The sequence below is a fragment of the Marmota marmota genome, unplaced genomic scaffold (genome assembly GCF_001458135.2).
Source record: "Marmota marmota marmota unplaced genomic scaffold, marMar, whole genome shotgun sequence".
Taxonomy (NCBI): Eukaryota; Metazoa; Chordata; class Mammalia; order Rodentia; family Sciuridae; genus Marmota; species Marmota marmota.
Genome location: NW_026000019.1, coordinates 10,131,193 through 10,139,705, shown reverse-complemented (window position 1 = coordinate 10,139,705; position 8,513 = coordinate 10,131,193). Strand labels below are relative to the sequence as shown.

Sequence of the window (8,513 nt, the reverse complement as noted above, 5' to 3'; positions counted from 1 at the left end):
TCCCTAAAAAACAAATGCCAAATGTCTTCTTTGATATAAGGAGAGTAACTAAGAACAGAGTAGGGACGAAGAGCATAAGAAGAAGATTAACATTAAACAGAGATGAGAGGTGGGAGGGAAAGGGAGAGAAAAGGGAAATTGCATGGAAATGGAAGGAGACCCTCAGGGTTATACAAAAGAACATACAAGAGGAAATGAGGGGAAAGGGAAAAATAATACAAGGGGGAGAAATGAAGGTCAGTAGAGGGGGTAGAGAGAGAAGAGGGGTGGGGAGGGGAGGGGAGGGGGGATAGCAGAGGATAGGAAAGGCAGCAGAACATGACAGTCACTAGTATGGCAATATGTAAATCAATGGATGTGTAATTGATGTGATTCTGCAATCTGCATATGGGCTAAAAATGGGAGTTCATAACCCACTTGAAGCAAAGTGTGAAAGATGATATATCAAGAACTATGTAATGTTTTGAACAACCAACAATAAAAAAAAAATTAAAAAATAAAAATAAAAAAAAAGAAAACAAATGGCACACTCAAGAGGGATGATTGAAGAACAGGTAATGAAGAGACAATTACAAAGCTGTGGATAGGATAAGGAAAATCAACAAGGGATTGATTGGGGGTAGGTTGGGGGGAAGTACCCTAAAAACAGTAACAGTGGCAAGGGACAACGATTGGGGGAAGCAGTTCCAAGAACCAGTTGAGGGATGTGGCCTTGGAGAAAGGAACCCAGCCAGAACAGAACCACGACCCAGCAGGGACATAACCAGGGGAGGAAATGCCCTCAATACTCTCTCCTTCTACCCTTTGACCTCCTCCCAGAGCTGCCCATTGTCCAAACCTGCCCAAGCTAGAAGGTGAGGGAACCTAGTTGTTATAGTCAACTGTGATGAAAAGGCCTGACAAGAACCATCAGAAGAGAAAATGTTCATTTGGGGGTCTCCTAGTTTCAGAGATCTCAGTCCATAGACGGCCAACTCTATTCTTTGGAGCCAAAGCTTGCTAGACAGAATAAGACAGAATAAGCTTGCTAGAAAGAGCTCACTTCTATAACAAAACTACTTTCTCAATAAGCAATTAACCCAGTAATCCATGAATGGATGAATGCATTCGAGAGCCGCACAGAGCCTTCATGACCCAACCACCTCCCTAAAGTCCCACCTCCAAATATCATTAATATGGGAATTAAGTTTCCAACACGGGAATTCTGGGGACACACTTAGTGAACATAAGTTTTAATCTGTTGGACCAGTTCACGGATGGGCTGTCCTGCCTAAGAGAGCCCCACCTGCTTTGGGACACCTCACTCTTTCACTGAGCGCAGAGGACACACAGGGGTCTGTGAAATAAGGCTCCTGACATGCCTGTCTCCTGGTGTTCTGAATAATTCCAGCCATCTTGGGCAGGGTCTCTAAACACTGTATTATCCAGGGGTATTTTGGTTAAATATTCTGCATTAGCACCTTTGCTTAACAGGGCAGAAGTCCTAGTTCCATTTTGCCCATCCCAGAAGTCCTAGCCCTAGTTCAGTGTCTAGAAACCCAGGGTCCCAATTAGCCTAGCAAAGAATGTGCTCTAGGGAGCCAATTCAATCCTGAGCGAGGAAGACCTTGCCCAGGGTAATTTTAAATGTTTATAACCGATGCCACTTGGAGGGGCTCTGAAAATCAACCGTTTGGTAAGAAACAAACCAAAATGTTCCTGCGGGTTATGCATTTCTGGTCCATAGAGGTATTTCTCCCCCTCTTGAAAAGAGCAAAAATGTACAGAATGGAAATCAGTTCTAATTTATTTCTTGAGGTCTCCTTCTCCCCTTGCTGAGCAAAGCAGGCATCGCTGGCCTCCGTCCCATCTCCCGCCAGCGCTGGGTAGATTTCCCAGAGGACAAGGAGCAGCTGCTTCCCACCTCAGGGTCCTCTGGCAACTGCCTCTGAGAAGGGCTCTGTCGTCAGCTGCGGGATCAGCTGTTTGTTTCCTTTCCCCAGCAAAGGAAGACACTGGGAAATAGAAAAACCTAAATGTCCTTTGTCTAAGGACAGGGTGGGAAGACATGACTCTTTTGTTTCTTCTAAAGTTTGTTTGGTTTCGCATCCAGGGCTGGACATCGAATAGGTGCTCTGCCAAAACTAGCTGGTTTTCAGGGGGGCGGGGAGGGGTACCAGGGATCGAGCTCAGGGGCACTCGCCACTGAGCCACATCCCCAGCCCTATTTTGTATTTTATTAGAGACAGGGTCTCACTGAGCTGTTCAGCACCTCACTAAATTGCTGAGGCTGGCTTTGAACTCTGATCCTCCTGCCTCCGCCTCCCGAGCCGCTGGGACTACAGGCGTACGCCTTCTCGCCCCGCCCAAAACTAGTTTTTAAAAAGTCTTGGCACTGACTTTATAGAAGGAGAAGGAGAAGGAGGAAAGAAAGAAAACTGTACAGATTACTCGTGGGGCACACAGATCCTAATTGTCCTTACCTTATGGAAATCAGGCCTAAGTCACTGTCGACCTGCCTAGTATCTCAGAAGTGAGCTCCGTTCTGTGAAGGATGACCATTCAGCCTACCATTAAAGCTCCTTAATGCTGTTCAGAATAAAAGCCTGACAGAGAAGCAGCCAGAATTAGGAAGGTTAATTTCCTGGATGAAAAAAGAAAGGACCCTGCCAGGCAGAGTATCCTCCCTGGAGTCCATTCCTAAGAGAGGGATGAGACATCCATTTAGCCCTTAATCAAAGAGCAGGAAATGCCCAGGAAAGGGAGACAGTGTGTTTAAGACATGCCAAGTGTCAGAACATTCAAATGTGTATCAAATTGCTGTATATTATTTATGCGGGCTCATCATCCAGTAATAGTAGAGAAAATTAAACAGCAGCATCTCCATTTGTGAAGGTGGAGGGAAGAGTAGTCTACGCGAGTAGGTGTGTGTATGTGCATATGACTCACCCCCGATAATGAGGATCTTGAAATATTTGAAGATGGCATCCTTCTCCTTCCTTACCTTTCTACCTCTTGCTCAAAATTCTCGGGAATATGTAAAACGTAGAAACAAGCTCTTTACTACCTTTGCCACATAGACAATGAAGCCAGCCTGATTCTAAAGGAAGAATGGGTGTTGTCTTCCTGCTTTCCTCTTGTGTCTTTCCCCTTTATTGTACAGAGAGTAATTTCTTGTCCTTATGAAGCTTGATTGTCTCCAGTTAGACTGTCAAAAACATTCCTACCCACTCAGTCTTTCAGGTGAACCCCATTTCCTTGGTATATTACTGACCTACACTTTAATCACAGGGATGCAGCTAATCATTAAATACAGTCCTCACCTGCAAATTCTATAAATTAAAGAAACCAGAAATTTGAGGAGATATAATTCATATTTATTTCAGTATCACATGAAAGAATCCTAATTCTGGGTACTTAAGCTACTTGAAGAGTAATTTTGGCTTATTTACTAAATTCGAATGATTTGGACAAAACAAGAACTAAGAGATAAAAATTTATCATCAGAAATCTCTGTCTCGGCTCTGTTCCTCCCTGTTTTACAGACAATGGCATCATCTTATGCAGTACCAGCCACATGCCTGGGACAAGACGATGAAGGCTGAAGAACAGATTTGGCTAATTCAGAACCTGGTCACCAGGGCTGCTTTCAGCTCCAGGAAATGACCCCTTCATTAGCCTCAACTTCCTGGTCTACGTGTTCCAGTATGATTCTACCCTTGGCAAGTTCAGCGGCTCAGTGAAGTCTGAGAACAAGTAGCTTGTCATCAATGGAAAGCCCATCTCCATCTTCCAAGGAACGAGATCCTGCTGACATCAAATGGAGTGAGGCTGGTCCTGAGTATGTTGTGAGTCCACCGAAGTCTCCACCACTGTGCAGAAGGTCAGAGCTCACTCAAAGGGTGGAGCCAAAAAGGTCTCTGCTCTGCCCCTTCTGCTGTTGTCCCATGTTTTTAATTGGCGTTCACACCTGTATGACAATCCCCTCAAGATCATCACCAATGCCTCTTGCACCATCAACTGCTTAGCCCCCTGGCCAAGGTTTTCCATGACAACTTTGGCATGTGGAGGGACTTGAGACCACTGTCCCTGCCATGGACTCCAGAAGACCATGAGTGGCCCCTGCGGGGAATTGTGGTGTGATGACCACAGGCCTTCCCAGAACATGACCCCCATGCCTGCTGGCATTGCCAAGGCTGCAGACCAAGTCATCCCTGAGCTGAATGGGAAGCTCACTGGCATGGCCTTCTGTGTGTCCTGCCCTGATGTGTTAGTTATGGATCTGACTTGTCTTCTGGAGAAAGCCGCCAAACATGATAACATGAGGCAGGAATTAGAGGTCCCCCTGAAGGACATCCTGGATTATCCCAAGGACCAAGTTGTCTCCTGAAACTTTAACAAAGTTGCCCATTCTTCCACCTTTGATGCAGAGTCAGCATTGCCCTCAATGACCATTTTGTCAAACTCATTTCTTGGCATCACAATAAATTTAAAAAGCAAAAAGATGTTGGACTTTACTGTCCACATGGCCTCCAAGAAGTCAGAGTCCCCTGGACCACCAGCCCCATCCAAAACATGAGAGGAAAAAAGAGGCCCTCAGCTGCCAGGGAGTCCCTCCCCTAACCTGGTCCTCCAGAACACTCAGTATCTCCCCTCTTCACAGTTTTTATCCCAGACATCCTGAAGAAGGGGTGGGGCTTAGGAAATCCTACTTCATCACGTACCGTCAATAAAGCACTGAGCCCAAGAGAAAGGAAATTCCTATTTCTTTCCATTTCTTCTACATCTGCTTGATTTTGTTTTATATGCAGTTTGTACTAATCAGGGTTTGTGGTCACAAAAATCAGAAGTCAATTCTGGTTAAACTAAACAGAAAGGATATTCACTGGAAGTATTTTGAGTAATACACAGAACGGAAGTGAAAGGTAGAAAAGCAGCCTTGGAGAGAAGTCAGCAAGTAGAAGAGACAGGGAAGCAGAGATCTCCAGCAGGAGCAAGCACAGGAAAGACTCCATCATCACCAGATGCTGAACTGCCGGGCACATGGTACACAGCCTAACCCTAGCTGCTGTCAGAGTGAGTACCTTCCAACCATCACTCTCTCTGTATCTGTAGTTAAAACATATCCTAGTTCTATACTCAGGAACTAAGAAAGCAACCGTAATACGTGTCTCAAGTTAAGCTGGGTCTGGTGGCAGGCTCATTCTATACTCGTCTACCATGACTAGTATGGCAGTGGCATTCTGGGTCCTCAGGAATGAATGTTCAGAGCCAGGATCCAATGATCCTTCCTCCCCAAGAAGTATCCTGCAATTGCCCTGCAGGACACTGGGGAATTCTTGGAGATAGACTCACAGTATGTACTTCGGTAAAGGCGCCCAGAGCCCCCTTCATTCAGAGTGTTCTGGGAAATGATTCAGATCTGGGAAATGGGGAGAATCATCCTTGTTCAAGTAAGACCTCTTGGCAACCAAACTGAAGATTTTAGTGAAACAAATCAAATTGAGACTTGGTGGTTGTTCATGTATTTCAGTTTAGGGATTTTGTGATCAGTTAACAAAGGTGATTCAAGGTCTTCAGATTACCCCCATGGGACATGCTGCCATATGATGGAGTCCACATCTGCTTTGTCTCTCCTTAAAGGCTGTAATTTGACTTCCAACTTTCCAGGATCCTGATGTCATGGAACCCTTAACAATTCAACATTGCTCGCCATGGTTGGGTATCCCTAGGTTGCAGAGAGAAGCCACTAGAGTACTTTCTTAGATGTTGGAAGAACAGCCCTCAACCATGTGTTTTTCAAGGATTTAATGAGACCTAGACATCCTTGGAAATATAATTAGAGGGTATGTGTACAGGCTCACCATCTAAATCTGCTTTAGCATTCTTTTAATTTTTTTAAACTTTATTTATTTATTTTTATGTGGTGCTGAGGATTGAACCCAGTACCTTACACATGCTCGCAAGTGCCCTACCACTGAGCCAAAACCTCAGCCCTGCTTTAACATTCTTAATACCCCAAATATTTTTGTTTGGTCTTATTCTTTCAGAGGAAGCTCTGGTGAATAACTTTTGTTATCTCAGGCCATCGTATCCTACAACCTGTCCTCGTCTGCATTGTTCTTGTGTGAAGATGTGTCACAACCATGCAGGTGTTTTAAGTTTCAGTACAGGGGGAAAGGATATCAACTTTTTATGTTTTATTTTTTTAGTTGTCAAGGGATCTTTTACTTTATTTATTTATATGTGGTGCTGAGGATTGAACTCAGGGCCTCACACATGCCAGGCAAGTTCTCTACCACTGAGCCACAACTCCAGCCCCTTAACGTCCTTTTAAGTTAAAATTAAACCAGAAGTTTCACACCTTACTTTTCCTCATATCCCATTGGCCTAAATGTATTCACATAGTTATTCACACAGATCTGCCAAGGTCAGGGCTATTGTTTGGACCTTGAAGATTTCCCAAAGGCCCATGTGTTAAAGACTTAGTCTCAACTTGGTACTTTTGGGAGGTAGAAATTTCAAGAGGGGGGCCTTTTAGGAGCTCTTCAGACCACTGCAGGGGTCCCCTAGAAGGGGAGTGTGGGACATCAGCCTCTTCCTCTTTCTTTCTTTTGCTTCAGGGCCATGAAGTGAGTGGTTTTGCTCAACCATGTGCCCCTGTCATGATGAGCCACCTCACCATAATCCCCAAAGCAACAGGGTCAACCAATTATGGACTGAAACCTCCAGAACTGTGAACCACAATAGTCCTTTTCTCTTTATAAGTTGATGGTCTCAGGTATCACTTATAGTAATGGAAATCTGACTAATACCACCAGGAAACATGGTCTATATCTGTGTGGTTAGCTGCTTAAGGAGAAGAGAGAAAAAGATTTGTGGGAACAACTATCAGTCTTTGAACAATTTTAAGAAGAAAGATATTGAATAGATTAACTTTTGTTATCTCACAAGGTTTAAGAACTAGGAATAGAAAGCAGACAACATCCAAAGGTTCCCAGACAGTTGTGAGTGAACACAACCAAATTCAAGCCCCAGGAATGGTCTAGTTAAGAGGCTCTGTGGGTGCTACCACTGAATATTGTTGCAAATATGTCTGACAATGCCATAACAAAAAAGTCATTCAATTTTCTACTGTACCAAGGTTTTGGAAATAATCTCTCCTCTTCATCTTTACATCACAACCTTTATACCTGAACTCTTGAACGAGAGTCACATTGATAAGACTCAATCTGATCGACTGAGTTAAAGCTCCCAGGAGGGTAAGAAGAATGAATGTGTGGCCCTTTTGTTAGTACAGTGGGTGGCAGGACTCTGTGTCCCTGCCAGGAGTCACACAATAGACATACCAAACTGGAAGAAGGTTTGTCTATTGGGTAGCCCAAGAAAGACAAACACCCCTGTTATACAGGGTGTCCTTTGGGTAAGCAAGGTGTTTGTCAAGAAATCCAGCTTAGGGGCGGGGGCTGTAGCTCATGGAGAGCACTTGCCTAGCATGCGTGAGGCACTGGGTTCAATCCTCAGCACCACATAAAAATAAATAAATAAAATAAAGCCATTCTGTCCGTCTACAACTACAAAAATAAAGAAAGAAAGAAATCCAGCTTATACCTCCCTAGTTAGCAACTCTAATAGTAAAGAATGACTCGTTAATGCATTTGTTTGTTAAGCTCAGGAGAAATTCTGATGACTCTTGTTCAGCTGCTCCTCCCCACACCTATCACTGAGGTCCTAAGAGTGGCGTGCTTGACTGGCTCACCCAGGGCACAGTGCCCACGTATGTATTGGGGACAGAGGGGACTAGGAAAGACATTGCAGCTGAAAATCATTCATAATCCATAAAGTGGGGAAAGGGTGGTCACCCCAAGGTATACTATAAGATAAAAGTAGAAGTCCATTTTAAGAATCCCCATAACTATCTAGACTTCATTTTGACCAACATTTTTTAAAACTTTGTTATTATGTCTTCCTTTCTCAATTACCTGAATGTCTTTATAAACCCTCAGATGTCATTACTAATAGACCTCAGATTTTATCAGTCATCTCATTAAAACCATATATAAACCTTCAACTACAAAGGACTAACTGCTGTGGGATTAACCTTCCAGCCACAAATGAACAAACAAACAAGTCTCTACAAAATTCATGAGACAACTTTTTATAAGCATTGGACAGCAGACAGCACAGGACTGTGATTCTTGAAAGAAGAAGTCACAAGATGAACTCCATAACTCCATGACTGCCTACGGACAGCTTCGGAGTTCGGAGATGCTGAACTGGCTGGGATCTTTAAAGCAAAACAAGACACCAAAAAGCAAGGGGCTTCACAGAAAAGGGACTCAAAAGTCTCAGTGGACGTTTTTCATGTGTCTTTGGCTAAAGATAAAACTGGTTCTCAGGATGAGAGACCAAACTAGAATCACTGTGAGTGGGTACTGTGGGAGTGAGTGGGGAAAGCAATACCGGAGATTAAGTATCACTAGAAGGTACTAGAGTTCTGACCCATCCAGAGTGTTGGGACCTCCGAGTACTCT

At 43.9% G+C, this 8,513-nt stretch overlaps 1 pseudogene; it reads left to right on the top strand.

Moving 5' to 3' along the window:
- Positions 1-4,558, top strand: part of LOC107147212 — a 23,848-nt pseudogene extending 19,290 nt beyond the window's left edge.
- Positions 4,559-8,513: the final 3,955 nt, after the last annotated feature.